General features: G+C 42.8%; 1 protein-coding gene across 1 annotated transcript in view; it reads right to left on the bottom strand.

Annotated features, from left to right (window-relative positions):
• The window catches only part of LOC117505980 (zinc finger and BTB domain-containing protein 40-like), a gene marked incomplete at its 3' end in the record, with an annotated part of 143,295 nt that extends 128,874 nt beyond the window's left edge, over window positions 1-14,421 (bottom strand). Inside the window, 2 exon segments of the mRNA XM_034165523.1 lie at window positions 11,874-11,878; window positions 14,332-14,421.
• Window positions 14,422-19,529: the final 5,108 nt, after the last annotated feature.

Here is a 19,529-nt window from a genome sequence, read left to right as displayed (position 1 = left end):
CAGAAGTGGTTGATTACAGACCCGCTGCAGAGTCTGTAATCAATGGAGAGAAATTAACATTTTCCCGACAAATACCCTCAAAAACAAACAAGGGCCGCTCTGCAGGACCGATAAGGGAATCAAAAGGCTATTGATATTGGTGGATTGAATCATTTTGTGCCATTTCCAGTTTGTGCCTTCATCTACTATAAGAGCGAGCTTCACACCGCTGTGTGGTGCTTAACTCATAAAAAAAAAAAAAATACTAATTCAATATTACTTTTGCAAAAGAAAGTCACAAGACTTATCAGTGATAAATCTAACAGTGAGCCAACCAACCCATTATTTATTTGCTTCAATATTCTGAAATTCATGGACTTAGTTGATTACATTATAACATAAACTATGTACAAAGCAAAAAAACTTTTACCTCATGTCCAAAATCTGTTTAAAATGAAGGACTCCAGGTATAATTTGAGAGGAATCTTGATAGTTGATAAACGAAGGACTCAGCCTCCTGTAAAAAGTCACTGTGTTTCTGGAAAAGAGTGAACATTTGCAACATCTGTCCCGAGGCTGTTAATTATGCGGTACTCTAGTCAGCTTTAAAAGACTTACCACACAGTTTGTGGTTATACAACCCCTGGCAAAAAATATGGAATCACCGGCCTCGGAGGATGTTCATTCAGTTGTTTAATTTTGTAGAAAAAAAGCAGATCACAGACATGACACAAAACTAAAGTCATTTCAAATGGCAACTTTCTGGCTTTAAGAAACACTATAAGAAATCAAGAAAAAAGATTGTGGCAGTCAGTAACGGTTACTTTTTTAGACCAAGCAGAGGAAAAAATATGGAATCACTCAATTCAGAGGAAAAAATTATGGAATCACCCTGTAAATTTTTCATCCCTAAAACTAACACCTGCATCATATCAGATCTGCTCGTTAGTCTGCATCTAAAATGAGTGAACCACCTTGGAGAGCTGTTGCACTAAGTGGACTGACATGAATCAGGGCTCCAACACGAGAGATGTCAATTGAAACAAGGAGAGGATTATCAAACTCTTAAAAGAGAGTAAATCATCACGCAATGTTGCAAAAGATGTTGGTTGTTCACAGTCAGCTGTGTCTAATGTGTGGACCAAATACAAACACATGGGAAGGTTGTTAAGGCAATCATACTGGTAGACAAGGAAGACATCAAAGCATCAAGACAGAAAACTTAAAGCAATATGTCTCAAAAATCGAAAAATGCACAACAAAACAAATGAGGAACGAATGGGAGGAAACTGGAGTCAACGTCTGTGACCGAACTGTAAGAAACCGCCTAATGGAAATGGATTTACATACAGAAAAGCTAAACGAAAGCCATCATTAACACCTAAACAGAAAAAAAACAAGGTTACAATGGGCTAAGGAAAAGCAATCGTGGACTGTGGATGACTGGATGAAAGTCATATTCAGTGATGAATCTCGAATCTGCATTGGGCAAGGTGATGATGCTGGAACTTTGTTTGGTGCCTTTCCAATGAGATTTATAAAGATGACTGCCTGAAGAGAACATGTAAATTTCCACAGTCATTGATGATATGGGGCTGCATGTCAGGTAAAGGCACTGGGGAGACGGCTGTCATTACATCATCAATAAATGCACAAGTTTACGTTGATATTTTGGACAATTGAAAGGATGTTTGGGGATGATGAAATCATTTTTCAAGATGATAATGCATCTTGCCATAGAGCAAAAACTGCGAAAACATTCCTTGCAAAAAGACACATAGGGTCAATGTCAACGAGCAGATCTGATTTGATGCAGGTGTTAGTTTTGAGGATGAAAATTTACAGGGTGATTCCATAATTTTTTCCTCAGAATTGAGTGATTCCATATTTTCTTCCCTCTGCTTGGTCTAAAAAAGTAACCGTTACTGACTGCCACAATCTTTTTTCTTGATTTCTTATAGTGTTTCTTAAAGCCAGAAAGTTGCCATTTGAAATGACTTTAGTTTGGTGTCATGTCTGTGATCTGCTTTTTTTTCTACAAAATTAAACAACTGAATGAACATCCTCCGAGGCCGGTGATTCCATCATTTTGCCAGGGGTTGTACTATGGACAATTAAGTTTACTGATTTTCTACGATTACTTTTGGATTGTGCGATGTGCGCTATTACTGATTTTGTTATGATGAGAAATTTTAGTTCATTGATCATCTTCGAATGTTTGTGTTTTGCTTGTTCTGCTCCTTTTGATTTTGTTGTGAGGAGTAAGATTTACTGAGGTAAAAAGGGTTAGGTGCATATAAGCTTTTGCTTCTACCTGCACCCTCTCGGTTGCTTCGGGTAAATGACAAGTCAGTTTGTGGGGGGGTTTTGTACTGAAAAGTTCTTCTCTTTTTTGGACCAAAATAAATTCATTCATTATAAAGGCTGATTGGCATCATAACTGATCACAGCAGTGCTGCATTGTGTAATTTGTTAATACAAGGGCACGAAGCTCGCTCTTATGGTAGATGAAGGCACCAACTGGAAATGGCACAAAAAAATCTGCCGAGTAGGGAAATGCCGCAAACCGGACAACGCCGTCATAAAACGCCGCAAACCGATGATAGACAAAGCCGCAAACCAGAAATGACATGGTGAGATACATAGACATGATAAAAAGTAGACACCGCATTGACCGCTGCCGCCTACTGCGCTGACGAGCCGTGGGACCGCCATCTTGGGATTCAAGGATTCAGAGGATTCAAAATAATTTTATTGTCATATGCACAAAGGAACATGTTCCCTTCACAATGAAATGTGTTTACTGCATTTAACCCATCCTAATTGCCAGTTAGGAGCAGAAGTCGCCTTTAGGCACCCGGGGACCAGCTCCAGATGTATATCCTGCCTTAGACCGGACATCCAACCCGCTCCACTCAGTGCTGTTTGACAGGCGCAGCGCATTTAATCCATCATAACTCTCTGAATACTAAACTGATTTTCACATGTTTTTTTTCTGCAAATGTCATACCTGTAGCTATGATACAAGACAATTTGTTCGTTGTACACTCAACAAAAATATAAATGCAACACTTTTGGTTTTGCTCCCATTTTGTATGAGATGAACTCAAAGATCTAAACCTTTTTCCACATACACAATATCACCATGTTCCCTCAAATATTGTTCACAAACCAGTCTAAATCTGTGATAGTGAGCACTTCTCCTTTGCTGAGATAATCCATCCCACCTCACAGGTGTGCCATACCAAGATGCTGATTAGTGCACAGGTGTGCCTTAGACTGTCCACAATAAAAGGCCACTCTGAAAGGTGCAGTTTTATCACACAGCACAATGCCACAGATGTCGCAAGATTTGAGGGAGCGTGCAATTGGCATGCTGACAGCAGGAATGTCAACCAGAGCTGTTGCTCGTGTATTGAATGTTCATTTCTCTACCATAAGCCATCTCCAAAGGCGTTTCAGAGAATTTGGCAGTACATCCAACCAGCCTCACAACCGCAGACCACGTGTAACCACACCAGCCCAGGACCTCCACATCCAGCATGTTCACCTCCAAGATCGTCTGAGACCAGCCACTCGGACAGCTGCTGAAACTATCGGTTTGCATAACCAAAGAATTTCTGCATAAACTGTCAGAAACCGTCTCAGGGAAGCTCATCTGCATGCTCGTCATCCTCATCGGGGTCTCGACCTGACTCCAGTTCGTCGTCGTAACCGACTTGAGTGGGCAAATGCTCACATTCGCTGGCGTTTGGCACGTTGGAGAGGTGTTCTCTTCACGGATGAATCCCGGTTCACACTGTCCAGGGCAGATGGCAGACAGCGTGTGTGGTGTCGTGTGGGTGAGCGGTTTTCTGATGTCAGTGTTGTGGATCGAGTGGCCCATGGTGGCGGTGGGGTTATGGTATGGGCAGCCGTCTGTTATGGACGAAGAACACAGGTGCATTTTATTGATGGCATTTTGAATGCACAGAGATACCGTGACGAGATCCTGAGGCCCATTGTTGTGCCATACATCCAAGAACATCACCTCATGTTGCAGCAGGATAATGCACGGCCCCATGTTGCAAGGATCTGTACACAATTCTTGGAAGCTGAAAATGTCCCAGTTCTTGCATGGCCGGCATACTCACCGGACATGTCACCCATTGAGCATGTTTGGGATGCTCTGGACCGGCGTATACGACAGCGTGTACCAGTTCCTGCCAATATCCAGCAACTTCGCACAGCCATTGAAGAGGAGTGGACCAACATTCCACAGGCCACAATTGACAACCTGATCAACTCTATGCGAAGGAGATGTGTTGCACTGCATGAGGCAAATGACTGGTATCCCTCCCCAATAAAACAAAACTGCACCTTTCAGAGTGGCCTTTTATTGTGGCCAGTCTAAGGCACACCTGTGCACTAATCATGGTGTCTAATCAGCATCTTGATATGGCACACCTGTGAGGTGGGATGGATTATCTCAGCAAAGGAGAAGTGCTCACTATCACAGATTTAGACTGGTTTGTGAACAATATTTGAGGGAAATGGTGATATTGTGTATGTGGAAAACGTTTTAGATCTTTGAGTTCATCTCATACAAAATGGGAGCAAAACCAAAAGTGTTGCGTTTATATTTTTGTTGAGTATACTTACATATTCATAGTGGGATTAACAGTAATACAATATTCTGTGGATGGATGGACAATATATTCTGTTATAGCCTAGACTGTAGACAGATCGATGCAGCATCTGCAGTGATGCGGTCACTGTATTGGACCGTCGTGGTGAAGAGAGAGCTGAGTAGGGGGGCAAGGCTCTCGATTTACCGATCGATCTACGTTCCGATCCTCACCTATGGTCATGAGATTTGGCTCATGACTGAAAGAATGAGATCGCGAGTACAAGCGGCTGAGATGAGTTTCCTCCGCAGGGTGGCTAGGATCTCCCTTAGAGATAGGGTGAGGAGCTCAGTCACTTGGGAGGAGCTCGGAGTCGAGCCGCTGCTCCTCCACTTCGAAAGGAGTCAGTTGAGGTGGCTCGGGCATCTTTTCCGGATGCCCCCTGGACGCCTCGCTGGAGAGGTCCCGGGGAAGACCCAGGACACGCTGGAGGGACTACATCTCTCGGCTGGCTTGGGAACGCCTTGGGGTTGTGTGTGGATCGGGAGGTCTGGGATGCTTTGCTTGAGCTGCTGCCCCCGCGACCCAACTCCGGATAAAGCGGAAGAAAATGGATGGATGGATGGACAATATTCTGTTATAGCCTAGACTGTAGACAGGTATTTCGTAAACACACACACACTAATATATGATAGAGAAGTGGCAGTAAAGTCAACTATTTTAGCAATTTGAAAAGATAACATGTGATTAATATATATATATATATATTAATACACACAAAATACTGACTAACTAATACATTATATTTCTATATAAAACAACAGAAATGTTATATATCAGAGAAAATAAAATATATATAAAACGCAGAGTATCAATATTATATATAGAAAATTACTATATATAAATCAGAGTATCAATGTAATTCATACATCTATATAAATGTTACATATATAAAATGTTTTTTTATATATATAGCTTAATACACACAAAATACTGACTAATTAATACATTATATTTCTATATAAAACACAACAGAAATGTTATATATCAGAGAAAATAAAATATATATAAAACGCAGAGTATCAATATTATATATAGAAAATTACTATATATAAATCAGAGTATCAATGTAATTCATACATCTATATAAATGTTACATATATAAAATGTTTATATATATATATATATATATATATATATATATATATATACCTTAATACACACAAAATACTGACTAATTAATACATTATATTTCTATATAAAACACAACAGAAATGTTACATATCAGAGAAAATATATATAAAATGCAGAGTATCAATATTCATTCATTCATCTTCTACCGCTTAGTCCAGTTATGGGTCGCGGGGGGCTGAAGCCTATCCCAGCAGTCAAGAGCGCAAGGCGGGGTACATCCAGGACAGGACACCAGTCTGTCGTAGGGCCACAAAAAGACAAACAAATACAGACACACCCACACACACCTATGGACAATTTAAAGATTCCAATCCACCTAACCCGCATGTCTTTGGATGTGGGAGGAAACCGGAGCACCCGGAGGAAACCCACGCAAACACGGGGAGAACGCTGGAGGGACTACGTCTCTCAGCTGGCTTGGGAACGCCTTGGGGTTCTCCCGGAGGAGCTGGGGGAGGTGTGTGTGGATCAGGAGGTCTGGGCGGCTTTGCTTGAGCTGCTGCTTCAGCGACCTGACCCCGGATGAAGCGGAAGAAATGTTTGTGTGTGTATACACACATATATATATATATATATAAAGTTATATGTCAGAAAATAATATATATAAATAACATAGTGTATAGTATCAGGCCAGAGAGAGAGAGTTCCAAGGCTGTACAAAGAGAGATGTAAATGTAAACTGTCAAATTAATACAAGAACATGACGTCCCGCCCCAAACCATATTTACACACGTGCAAACTTGCTGGTGAAAGTTTTCCATCTGATAGCCCTGACAGAGGGACTGTGCACACACACACACACACACACACACACGGGGGGGGGGGACTGTGTATACACACAAACACACACACACACACACACACAGGGGGACTGTGTACACACACAGTAACACACACACAGGGGGACTGGACACACACACAAACAGACACAGGGGGACTGTGGATACACACACACACACACACACACACACACACACACACAGGGGGACTGTGTATACACACAAACACACACACACACACACAGGGGGACTGTGTACACACAGTAACACACACACAGGGGGACTGGACACACACACAAACAGACACAGGGGGACTGTGGATACACACACACACACAGGGGGGGGACTGTGTATACACACAAACACACACACGGGGACTGTGGATACACACACACACACAGGGGGGGGACTGTGTATACACAAAAACATACACACACACAGGGGGGGGACTGTGTATACACACACACACACACACAGGGGGACTGTGTACACACACAGTAACACACACACAGGGGGACTGGACACACACACACACAAACAGACACAGGGGGACTGTGTATACACACACACACACACACACAGGGGGGGACTGTGTATACACACAAACACACACACACAGAGGGACTGTGTACACACACACACACACGGGGGGGGGGACTGTGTATACACACAAACACACACGGGGGGGGACTGTGTATACACACAAACACACACGGGGGGGGACTGTGTATACACACAAACACACACAGGGGGGGACTGTGTATGTACACACACACACACACACACACAGGGGGACTGTGTACACACACAGTAACACACACACAGGGGGACTGGACACACACACAGTAACACACACACAGGGGGACTGGACACACACACACACACACAGGGGGACTGTGTATACACACAAACACACACACAGGGGGGGACTGTGTACACACACAGTAACACACACACAGAGGGACTGGACACACACACACACACAAACACACACAGGGGGGGGACTGTGTATACACACACACACACAGGGGGGGACTGTGTATACACACACACACACACACACACACAGGGGGGGACTGTGTATACACAGTAACACACACACAGGGGGACTGTGTACACACACAGTAACACACACACAGGGGGACTGGACACACACACACACACGGGGGGGGACTGTGTATACACACACACACACACACAGGGGGGGGACTGTGTATACACACAAACACACACACACACACACAGGGGGGGACTGTGTATACACACAAACACACAGGGGGGGACTGTGTATACACAAAAACACACACACACACACACAGGGGGGGACTGTGTATACACAAAAACACACACACACACACACAGGGGGGGACTGTGTATACACACACACACACACGGGGGGGGGGGACTGTGTATACACACAAACACACACACAGGGGGGGGGACTGTGTATACACAAAAACACACACACACGGGGGGGACTGTGTATACACACAAACACACACACACAGGGGGACTGGACACACACACACACAGGGGGACTGTGTACACACACAGGGGGACTGTGTACACACACACAGGGGGACTGTGTACACACACACACACACGGGGGGGGGACTGTGTATACACACAAACACACACAGGGGGGGACTGTACACACACACACACACACACACACACAGGGGGACTGTGTACACACACACACACAGGGGGACTGTGTACACACACACACACAGGGGGACTGTGTACACACACAGTAACACACACACAGGGGGACTGGACACACACACACACAAACAGACACAGGGGGACTGTGTATACACACACACACACACACACAGGGGGGGACTGTGTATACACACAAACACACACACACAGAGGGACTGTGTACACACACACACACACGGGGGGGGGGACTGTGTATACACACAAACACACACGGGGGGGGGGACTGTGTATACACACAAACACACACGGGGGGGGACTGTGTATACACACAAACACACACGGGGGGGGGACTGTGTATACACACACACACACACACACACAGGGGGACTGTGTACACACACAGTAACACACACACAGGGGGACTGGACACACACACAGTAACACACACACAGGGGGACTGGACACACACACACACACACAGGGGGACTGTGTATACACACAAACACACACACAGGGGGGGACTGTGTACACACACAGTAACACACACACAGAGGGACTGGACACACACACACACAAACACACACAGGGGGGGGACTGTGTATACACACACACACACAGGGGGGGACTGTGTATACACACACACACACACACACACACAGGGGGGGACTGTGTATACACAGTAACACACACACAGGGGGACTGTGTACACACACAGTAACACACACACAGGGGGACTGGACACACACACACACACGGGGGGGGACTGTGTATACACACACACACACACACAGGGGGGGGACTGTGTATACACACAAACACACACACACACACACAGGGGGGGACTGTGTATACACACAAACACACAGGGGGGGACTGTGTATACACAAAAACACACACACACACACACAGGGGGGGACTGTGTATACACAAAAACACACACACACACACACAGGGGGGGACTGTGTATACACACACACACACACGGGGGGGGGACTGTGTATACACACAAACACACACACAGGGGGGGACTGTGTATACACAAAAACACACACACACGGGGGGGACTGTGTATACACACAAACACACACACACAGGGGGACTGGACACACACACACACAGGGGGACTGTGTACACACACAGGGGGACTGTGTACACACACACAGGGGGACTGTGTACACACACACACACACGGGGGGGGGACTGTGTATACACACAAACACACACAGGGGGGGACTGTACACACACACACACACACACACACACAGGGGGACTGTGTACACACACACACACAGGGGGACTGTGTACACACACACACACAGGGGGACTGTGTACACACACACACACACACACGGGGGGGGACTGTGTATACACACAAACACACACAGGGGGACTGTGTACACACACACACACAGGGGGACTGTGTACACACACACACACAGGGGGACTGTATACACACACACACACAGGGGGACTGTGTACACACACACACACAGGGGGACTGTGTACACACACACACACAGGGGGACTGTGTACACACACACACACACACACGGGGGGGGACTGTGTATACACACAAACACACACAGGGGGGGACTGTGTATACACACAAACACACACAGGGGGACTGTGTATACACACAAACACACACAGGGGGACTGTATACACACACACACACAGGGGGACTGTGTACACACACACACACAGGGGGACTGTGTACACACACACACACACACACGGGGGGGGACTGTGTATACACACAAACACACACAGGGGGGGACTGTGTACACACACACACACACACACACACACACACAGGGGGACTGTGTACACACACACACACACAGGGGGAGTGGACACACAGAGCTCTCTGCAGCTGATTATAACACAACTAACAACGCATTATATTTATATAGCGCTTTACACAGTGCTGACAGACACTTTACAAAAACAGAGAAAATAATAAAGAACAAAGCAACTTTATTACAGAAAGATAAAGAAAAAACAACAACAACAACACAAAAACAAACCTTCTCTGTGCCTTGTGATGGAATCACTACGATGACCGCTCCAAGATGGCGGCTGCATTTTTTTTGCCTCAGCAACCAGTGTGGCATCTATGCTTTATAATGTCTATGATGAGATGGTGAAGAGCTTCGCTACCTCGATGGTAGATGAAGGCACAAACCTGTGCAGAAAAATCTGCACAGTGGAGACAAAGCCACCAACCCTACAACAATGTCGTAAAAAGCCACAAGCCAATGGTAGACAAAGCCACAAACTGGACATGATGTGGTGAGATGCTGAAGAGCTTCGCTCATTCATGTCAGTGACATATACTAGGGACATGTATAAAATTCTAGCCCATGCCAATATAAAATCTGACTGTACATTCAGAAAGAACACGAAAAACCCTTTAAAATGACACCAAAATCATGTGATTATCTTAAGTATTAAGGAAGTTATGGGTGTTTTTGTGCTGGGAATTGAGCTTGTTTTCCTGGCCTTAATGAATAGATGAAACAATAGGGCCTTTGTGACTGAGTTGGACTTGTTCCTTCATATTTTTTTCTCATAACTTCCTTAATATCCAAGATATCTGCATGAACTTTTCAGGAATGATGGATTACCACCATTTTAAATGGTCTATCATCTCAACAATGGTAGTCACTGGATTTTGGCAATCAACCAGAATCTTTGTGAAAGGCCAATCCTTCTGAAATTCAGCAAAAATGAAGAGAAATACTTACTCTTTATTCTCTATAAATTGATTGTTAATCCCTATTCTTCCTTCTGGTACAATTTAAGTGATTTTGATGAAACAAAAACTTGAAATCAGGCAACTTCTCTCTCCAACTGCCTGTGATGAAAACTCAAACACGAGGTGGGAGCTGAGTAATTCTTCTCTGTCAACTGATCAGGATATCCCTCCAACAGCCAAGAGCAACATGAACCGCAGGGAATGCCCTTTGCAACTTCTGGAAATGCGTTCACATGCAATTATGCAGAACCTAATCGAGGTGCTGGCCTAATTGTCCACATCCCTACATATACATATTATCCTAGGTTTAGGTCTGTTTGTCAGGGTTAACTACAAGCTAACAGAATTCCACATATTAAAACGATAAAATGTTTCAAGCAGACTAATTCTTACATAGAACAGACCTAACAGGCTAAACATGATGAAATCTAGAAAAAACCTCCAATGAAATTTGACTTTTTTGGGGTTTTGATACCACCTGAAACCCTATCTTAAGCTCTTTTCAAATCTGTTCATTCTTCTTATCTGTGTCAAATGCTATGATTAAGCAAAGTTGGCTGGTTTGTAAAAACTGAATTTTGAGGAATAAATACAGGTTTAAAGGCTGGCATTCCAAATAAAACAGACTGGATGTTGCAGCTAATGAAAACCCAGTTCCACCAAAATACTGACATTCAACACATTTTCTTTCTTTCCTGGACATCTGTAAAGTCAGACATGTCCCGGTCACATTCTGCAGCGCGCCGTCGTCGCCATTTTAAACCAAGTGAAAACAAAGCGGACTTGTCTTTAGCGTCTGTAGTTCTTTGAGCGATTCTGATCCGGTAAATATGCCAAATGGGTGCTGTGTCACTGGCTGTACAGTCAATTAAATACAAAATTAGCGACTAAAGCAACTGACAACATTTTTCTGCTGTGCACAAAGAAACACTGTCACCCCTTCTGAAAACACATGTGCACTAAGAAACTCAGAACTGGCTTATTCACATTTAATCTGTAAAATGCTCTCACTCGTAAAACAAACCTAGAGTACCGCAACTTAAACTCTGTCAAAACCATGTAAAGATATCAATCGTGACTCACCTTTTTGTGGATTAAAGTCGCTAACCAGGACTCTTGGTGCAATCACGAAACAAGGTCGCCTGCAGTGTTCGTTCCTCATTAATGTGGCTTTTCCGAGGGGCAGCCAACTCTCAGACCCGGACTGGATCATTAATACCTGTCACTTCGTCAATTCATCAGCAGAAGTTAAAAATAGGCAAAGGCTATTCGCCCAACCGCTGGGCAGATAAATATAATGTCTTACCTTATTTGCCCATGATTGTGTATTTGACACATTTTGTGCATCTGAACTACGTTTACACCACTTTGTTAAGGCTCTATTGCTGTGTGAAAAGTGGTGTATGTTTGTTTGACACATTTAACGGCGCCGTCTTTAATTACTGGGAAAAAAAAAACAAAAGAAAAACCACTGCAATGGATGAAAGCAGACAAACTTCATAAGCATTTTGAACGGAAGCCTGTTAACAACAACAAAAGATTTTATGAACAAGATACCGCTTGTTGCCTGTAAGATGGTGTTAGTTTGACACATTTCCCTGCGTGTGATGAGCCAAACAGAACCACTTTAGATCACAGCCCCCTCCCGCAGCAAGTGTGAAAATATCCGCTCTTTTCCCCCGCGTTGACACCGGAAGTGAACTTACAAGTGCGCTCACTGGTCGGTTGTGGTTGGGCGTATATGCTCATGTATTTACTTTACTTTATTTAAAAATAATGTCCTCTCTTTTGTGGGACTTCACTCGTTCCTTCAAATACTGCCGCTGTGTCACGTCACCGACAAGCTGAAGTTACGGACCCTTGTGTAAAAAAGGGAAGAACAAAACTATCCTTCATGTGTGGTTTTTATGGAAATTCACTGATTAAGCGCTTTTCTTCCAAGTGACTTGTTCTTTCCCGCTGCCACCGTCTGTTCATGTCTGTTACCGACTGGGCGTCGGTCCTCTGGGCCGCAGGTCCGACTGATAAAAACCTCTCTCTCTCTCTCTCTCTCTCTCTGCTGGACTCACTCCTACTGCTCTTTCGGCCCGGTTCTGAATGTCCAGGTGTTTGCTTGCTTTGGGCTGCTTGCTGGAACATGTTTGAAGCCCAGTTCCCGTAGAAAATCACTTAAATACAAACTCTCTTATGACGAGAAAACAACAGTCAATCAATTTTTTTATATAGCGCCAAATCACAACAAACAGGATTTAGAAGAGAGAGACCTAATGTTTAATAGACCACATTTAACTGTTTTAGTCTGTGGTGCAGTTGAAGGTGCTATATTATTTTTTCTTTTTGAATTTTTATGCTTAAATAGATTTTTACTGGTTCTTGGTGGTCTGGGAGCAGGCACCGTCTCTACGGGGATGGGGTAATGAGGGGATGGCAGGGGGAGAGAAGCTGCAGAGAGGTGTGTAAGACTACAACTCTGCTTCCTGGTCCCAACGCTAGTCACGGTTTGGAGGATTTAAGAAAATTAGCCAGATTTCTAGAAATGAGAGCTGCTCCATCCAAAGTGGGATGGATGCCGTCTCTCCTAACAAGACCAGGTTTTCCCCAGAAGCTTTGCCAATTATCTATGAAGCCCACCTCATTTTTTGGACAGTAACGTGATTGTGTCGACATGTCGCTTGCTAACGCATCGCCACCGAAATTAACCAGGTACTGGTAGCTCAGTTTACAAGTGAAACCTCTCCGACCACGCAAAAGCATGTGTGGAATGCACACTTTCACTTACTATAAAATGGAGCTGCTGTTGCCATGGCAACTACAAGACAATGACATCACACTGACTTGGGGATATGCCAGTGCAGTGGGAAGCGTTTTCCAAGATCCCATCACATATTTTAAATACAATCAACAATAGCATTAGGTGAATAAACAATCAGAAACAGTCCATCTGTTTTTTTTTTCATTAATTTAAACTCAGACACAACATACCAGCACGTTTCACTAGCAACCCCTATTTTAATTCTTTTTTCTTTGCCTTTAAGAGCAGGCAGTCTCATGGAGGGAGTGGCAACATGGCGGCTGGCCGCTTCTGAGAGTGATCTAGATACATGGATTTATTTTATTTTTTCCTGTTTCACAGAGATCAAAATGCACCGTGCACGCATGTCCACATGGAGTAAAAACTGTTTAACTGTTCAACCCTTCAAAGGTTTAAAGTGCTAAAAACGACAGCTGTCCATCAACAGCAGGAGGCTAATTTTAGCTAACATTTTAATCTAACGTAGCCACACAAACACAAAACACTTTTTTATTTTAATCCCAAAAGTATTAAAACGTTGCTGTTGTTTTGTTTTACCTTTTGTCGATTCAAAAGATCCAAGTCTTTATTTAAACCTTGCGATCAACAACAGCTGCGGCGCAATAAAGCTTCGTTTGAAGCTGAAGATGGCGACTGAGTAGGCGGAACCGCACAGCTGCTGATCAAAATAGGAACACGCCGCTGGTTGGTTACTGCTACCGTCACTCATCTAAATGAACCGGATGGGAGGGACTGCTCCACACTCTCACAAGCGCCACGAGCTTCGCTTATGACAAGCTGGACGTTCTCGTTATGGCCGAACAACTGTCCAGTTTCTGGGTATTCTGTGTTAGTGCGCGCCCGCGGCCGACGTGCTTGATGAATTCCTGCGCAAAAAGTAGTTCCCCGATAATTGTGATATATTCCTGTGAGATATTGAGTATATCTCATCTAAATCAATTCTAAAATTTACCAGTAATAAAATTGTAATGAGAACCGAAGTCTTAAGAGTGGCCATAATAAATATTTAAGAAACTTAAAGTTTATGAGCAACTTCACCTGTTATTGGTCAAGCACATTGTAAACATTGACACGATGGAGTTTGATGCGGAAGAGTTCAGAAAGATACGATTGGAATGTTTTGATGACCATTTACAGTTGGAGATGAAAGAGTTGGGTGTCAGAACAAGAAGTTGCACTGAAAGAGATCAATCTGGGACAAAGAGACACGGAGCAGGGGCAGATATCCCACAATGCTAAAACAGCAGAGACGTCGGTCCAATGAGAGCAGCACTCTGAGCAGGGTGGGACTGCTACCAATCGGCCATCTTGGAGAGGACTGGAAATCTTCCTCCTCCTCCTCCTCTGGAGTTTAGCGACATCCAGCATCCAGACTGTAGCACTGCTGCGATCTTCAGGACGATTCCATTAGTGCGTTATATCCTGTTACCCTGAAATGCTATTCCTGAATATTTCTTCCAGGCCTGTTTTGTCACAGTTCCCTCAGAAATTCCCACCTTTGGTTGTAAATAAATCAGCACATGATGCACAGTGTGAAGTTCCTGAACACAATCCACTCCGGTGTCTTCCTAAAAGTGACCATTTCACAGTGTGGACATCGTCACGTCTTCCTTGCGTTTAAACCGTCTCCTGTAAATCGGCTCTTCCAGACCGTGACGGGTTGGGTTAGGGTTAGGGTTAGTCACCCTCTGCCACGGACGGATGTCCCTTTGGACAGCGTTCCTGGCCAAATTGTTGAAATACCGACATGCACAGGAACCCACAACTATGAGACCTCCTCACATCACCTTTCCAGATCCTAAACCGCCAGAAGAATTCCATAAATGAGGTCTTTCTGATTCTGAGATGAACCCATCCCAAGTACAACCGACACTCTATGATCCTGGATCTGCTCGGTCCGCTGCACCACCATCAGGATCCCAGAGAACTCAGCTGTGAAGACAATCACAACATTTGAAGTTCTCTTAAGACTGAACTTTCCACCCTGGGACAATAAGAGCAGCTCCTGTTTCCTGATCCTCAGATCCATCAGTAAAAATTCTAATGTGATCCCAAATCCTCTCTCTTACATCACATTCTTTCACCAAATCTGGATCAGGATTCTGTGACTTATAGTCCAGTCATTTTATGGTTTGACCCAGAACAAATTGCAACAGAAATGATTTTGGTGACATTTGAACCGTGAAACTGTTTTATAAAACATACTAAAAGTTTAGAAAGATTAAAAATCGGGAACACTCCCAAAATCCAAGATGGCCACCTGAAAACATGCAAAAATTTGTTTTTTCCCAAATAACTAAAAAAATATCAATATTTAAGCACATAAATGTATTGATGCTAAATATAAACTTGGGTATTGTGGACATTTTGACACCAAAATTAAGTCTCTATCTGTAACGCTTCTTGAGATACAGTCTATTTGTAGTTATACACTCAAGGATGGCAATTTGGTTTGTGTCCTATTACATTAAAAATATTGCAGTTAAGGCCCAGAAATGTATTGAAGTTGAATATAAACTTGTGTATTGTGGACATTTAGGCACCAAAAGAATGGCTGTAGCTCTTACAGTTTTTGAGATACAGCACATAATCCATCTACACTTGGCTAAAAATGGTGAAATTGTTATGTTGAAACCAAGTAACTGTTCTGAAATGTTCATTTAAAGAATGTAATAATAATATTCTTAGTGCTTGTCAGCTGCACTAACTTTTTTAATGACACAGATGTAATGACACACTAATTTTACAGTAAAACCAATGAAGCATGATAATAATAAAAGTTCAGGTGAAATCAGTATTGTGTACATCATGACACTTGAAATTTTACTTGTTCAAATTTCCGTCTCATCATCCTGGTTATCATTGAGTTGGCCTGCATTTGTACACCCTGTACCTCTGCAGTTGCCACACGCTGCTGAGCAATCTAAGTTAAGTTTGCGACATGTACATCGCAATGTACTACAGTCAGTACTGCAGTTACATCTCACAGCATGCAGAAGAGAATCTGGTGCTGCTCACAAGTCAGTCATGATTGGGAAACCTGACTATCAGAAACTTTCCATCCCCATTCTTGCAATGGCATGTTGTCACCTTCATCTTCACCTTTCCATTCCTGAACTTGCAAGTAAACTTTCAGACTATGAAACTTGGCAGCTGCCGAAGTGGGTGGCAAACACTGTGGCTGCACGAGTTGTCTTTGTTGCAACCTTATCACAAAAGTGCCTGTATCTGAGAGAATTGAGGCTTTCTCCAGGTTGTCCACACAGCAGTGGTGTCACCAGTGTGCCCTGGTTGTGCATTGACATCCACTCTAATATACATAATATGTGAGTAACTTCTCTATTCATATTCCAGTGAAATATTGACTCAAAAAGATTATTATTACCTTCTTTAGATGAATATTTCAGAAATGGTACTTAGTTTTCAACATAACAATGCTCAATTTCATCAATTTTTGTCGAGTGTAGATGTATTTTTATACCATATCTCAAAAACTGTAATAGCTACATCTATTTTTTTGGTGCCAAGATGTCCACAATACACAAGTTTATATTCAACTTCAATATATTTATGGGCCTTAACTGCAATATTTTTAACGTAATAGGACACAAACCAAATTGCCATCCTTGAGTGTATGTAAACTACATATAGGCTGTATCTCAAGAACCATTACAGATAGAGGCCTAATTGTGGTGTCAAAATGTCCACAATACCCAAGTTTATATTTAACATCAATACATTTATGTGCTTAAATATTGATATTTTTTGAGTTATTTCGGAAAAACTAAATTTTTGCATGTTTTTGGACGGCCATCTTGGATTTTGGGAGTGTTCCCAATTTTTTATCTTTCTAGAGTTTTAGTATGTTTTATAAAACAGTTTCAGGGTTCAAATGCCACCAAAATCATTTCTGTTGCAATTTGTTCTGGGTTGACCCCTTTTTTTTTTTTCATAAAATGACTGGACTATTATTCTCAAGTCATGCTAAGCCAACCTTTGGAACCTCCGGGTGCCATAAAGGGACTCAAGATCACAACACTGCAGGACAAAAGTGCTCACCATGAATTACCATCTACTGGGTCCATGTCCTCCTTGTCTGTCCAAAGCTTGGACGTCTTGACACCTCTCTGTCCCAGCTACTTTAACCAGATGATCGTCCCTTTGATGTGTCAAGTTAACCCACCAGTTCACCTGAAACTGCTTCCTACGTAACCTAAGTGCTGTTTCTCCTGTTTTCACCTGCAGGGGGCCCACTGGACACGGGCACACAGCTCCTGCACATGTCCTGCGTGGCTTTAACTGGACTAAGTCTAATCCAGATCAAACTGACGTGGAAGCAGATCCATATAAACTAAGCATCTACAGTCAATCCTACACATGACTGTAAACGTGCTTTGAAGAAGTCATATCCGCTCCCCGCTCTGGTCCAGCAAGATGTCTCATTAACTCATGACTTTTCTGCTAATCGCTGTTGTTACCTGAATCCTCTATGCAAGTCCTGAGTCCAAAACCACACCAAGAAATTGAAAAGTTTAACCCTCTCCACACTCATACCACAAAGTTCAGGTTTAATACGTTCATCTATCTTCCTTCTTGTAAAAAAAATACTGCTTCCTAGCCATCATGTGCACGTCGTATACAGAATTTATGAGATCATGAGATGAAACAAACGGTCAAATATCCTTAAAACATCCTTAAAAAATGAGAATATATGAATGAACTGAGCAAAAATTACGCATATACGAGTTAAAAATAAAACCCTGATGTGGAGAAGCTAATGTTCAGAGGCACAGATCACAAAAAGCAGGTGAGAACTCTGAACTTTAACAGCTGTTATTTTCCAAAGGTATGTATTTATTCAATCTTAAGCTTAATGTAGTGTTCAAGCACAAAAAAAATGACTTCATCACACTAAAATGGAGTCAGAATAAAAATACAAGCTGCTGATTTCTGTTGTTTTTCAAAGTTATTAAGCTGCAGCGATATGTTTTAATTATTTCAAAGTGAGTTGCCTCTTATTGTATTCTGATTTATTTATACAAAAAATATGGGGAGTCAAATCAGCCTGCATTGTTCTGTTCAGGTTATATCAAAGTTTTCCTGAACATGTCTGTGTATTTTTTTTTTCTTCTTTATAAGAGTTTGGTGTTTGCTCCACAAAGTTTTAAAACACAATAAAATGTTCACACTTTTCTTTATAGCAGTTCTGTAATTTCAGAAATGCAACAGAAACAAGCAGAAATCAGAAAAAGTTGGGATTATATGTAAAATGAAGATGAAAATAAAAATGTTGCACTATTCCCAGTTTCTCCACTCACAAAAGTCAAAAGTTCTTCCACAGTTGTGTCTTGGTGGCTTCCCTCACTTGTCTCCTTCCAGCGTGGACATTTAGTTTTTGAGAACTGCCTTCCTGACACAGATGTACTATACTCAACAAAAATATAAACGCAACACTTTTGGTTTTGCTCCCATTTTGTATGAGATGAACTCAAAGATCTAAAACTTTTTCCACATACACAATATCACCATTTCCCTCAAATATTGTTCACAAACCAGTCGAAATCTGTGATATTGAGCACTTCTCCTTTGCTGAGATAATCCATCCCACCTCACAGGTGTGCCATATCAAGATGCTGATTAGACACCATGATTAGTGCACAGGTGTGCCTTAGACTGCCCATAATAAAAGGCCACTCTGAAAGGTGCAGTTTTGTTTTATTGGGGGGGATACCAGT

The sequence above is a fragment of the Thalassophryne amazonica genome, unplaced genomic scaffold, assembly GCF_902500255.1.
Source record: "Thalassophryne amazonica unplaced genomic scaffold, fThaAma1.1, whole genome shotgun sequence".
Lineage (NCBI taxonomy): Eukaryota > Metazoa > Chordata > Actinopteri > Batrachoidiformes > Batrachoididae > Thalassophryne > Thalassophryne amazonica.
Note: the sequence above shows the minus strand (reverse complement) of the source record. Positions and strands in the feature narration are given on the sequence as shown.